This window comes from Cynara cardunculus, assembly GCF_001531365.2.
Source record: "Cynara cardunculus var. scolymus isolate 2C chromosome LG 3, CcrdV1, whole genome shotgun sequence".
Classification (NCBI taxonomy): domain Eukaryota; kingdom Viridiplantae; phylum Streptophyta; class Magnoliopsida; order Asterales; family Asteraceae; genus Cynara; species Cynara cardunculus.
The window spans coordinates 8,411,727-8,413,623 of record NC_037530.1 but is presented as its reverse complement, the minus strand read 5'-3'; positions in this window follow the sequence as shown (position 1 = coordinate 8,413,623).

Here is a 1,897-nt window from a genome sequence, read left to right as displayed (position 1 = left end):
AGAACAGGTTTGACTCTAAACTGATTGTTTGGAATGTAAATTGTTGTATGAGATTATACACTCACTAGACCTTATGGTCTAACGCTCAAATGTTGGACTAACTTGTTTTGCAGGTCAGTGTGCGAGGAAAGATAAGGGCAAAGGAAAAGTCTAAATGCTGATATTAGATTATATGCATATGTATTGAAGATACATTTTGATAATCTATGTTTTGTAATAATACTATTTTGAGTATTATGAGTATGATGATGTGAATTATATGTAATGGGAATATGAGGGTTGTTACAGTTGGTATCAGAGCCTTAGTTTAAGGGATCTGGGTATTTGCGAAATACTTAGACTTAAACTAGTGGTGTGGAAAGTTAAGATAATAGATTTCACTGGGTCTATGAACATGAGGATATGTTATAGCTGAAACTATTATGAGAAAGGTAGATTATATATGATTGATATAATCTAAGTTATGAGTGGGTATGAGGATAAATGTGTTATTATGTTATGATTATGAGAATAATCATGTGTGTTTAAATGTGACAGAAAAGGTTACATACTGAGAAATGACAGATAATCCCAATCAATCGAAAAGGACCTCAACTGATAATAGAAGAGGTCGAGGAAGAAGAAATGTTATACAAGAAGAGGATCCAGAAAATATGATAGAAACACGAAGTCGTAGCAGAGGACGAGGAAGAGGTAGAGGTACTAGACAGGAACATGAATTGACGGCTCAAAAAAAGTGCAATGTCTGGCCGTGGTCAAGGAAGAGCTAGGGGTGGACATAATGTTTCTGACCCTGAATATATTACTCAAGATATGTTGGCAGCTGAGCTGGGAAAATTCCAGGAAAGTTTGGTAAATTTGTTGAAACATACAAACCAAACTGATCCAAATDTDRAAAKAAATTCTGAGCAAGAGGAAGTCGGAGCTAGTACACCGATAACTGGTACATCTGTACCTATTACTGCGTCCTCAGAACAGAAGGGAGGAGATATCAATATGTTTCTTGCGTGTAAACCTCCTAAATTTTCTGGTGAACGAGATCCTGTCAAAGCTATGTGCTGGCTTAAGGAGATTGAGTTGAGTCTGCAAATTAGTAAAAGTGCAGAAGAAGACAAAGTAATGTTCGTTGTATCTCGTTTGAGATCAAGTGCTTTGTATTGGTGGGAAGTTCTGTCTAGTTCAGACCYGAATATTCTGAAAACTATGGTTTGGGAAGAGTTTGTGGTAAAGTTTAAGATGCAGTATTGTCCTGAAGCTGCAGTTCGAAAGTTAGAAGATGATTTCCTTCGTCTTGAACAAGGAAATATGTCAGTCCGCCAGTATACAGAAGTTTTCATGGAACAATCTAGGTTTGCTGAAGCCTATATTATATCTGAAAACAGCAGGGTGAGAAAGTATATTTGGGGATTGGAATCAAATCTTTGAAAGTATGTAATATCCAGGAATCCGACAACATTTCAGGCGGTAGTTGATGCTGCTGAAATACTAGAACAAGATATTAACCGACAACCGCAAGAAAGGGTTGGAGAGAAAAGAAAGGGGGAAGCTACGTTAATTGATTTCCATAGACCGAGGTTTATGGAAAATATGAACCGACCACTCTCAAGGTTTAATGATAAGGCTTGTACCCGATGTCATAAAATACATCAGGGAAATTGTAATACAGAATCTCGAGTATGCTTTAAATGTCAGGAACCTGGACATATAGCTCGAGATTGTCGGATGATGCGAAAATGTTATATTTGTAATTCACCCCAACATACAAGTACTGATTATCCGCAAACAAAGAATAGAGGATTTGGTTTTGCTGGAGGACGGGGATCTGGATATTCTGGGGGTCGAGGATCTGGATATGTGCCAACAGGTCGTGGGCAAATGGATAATCGTGTTAGTCCAA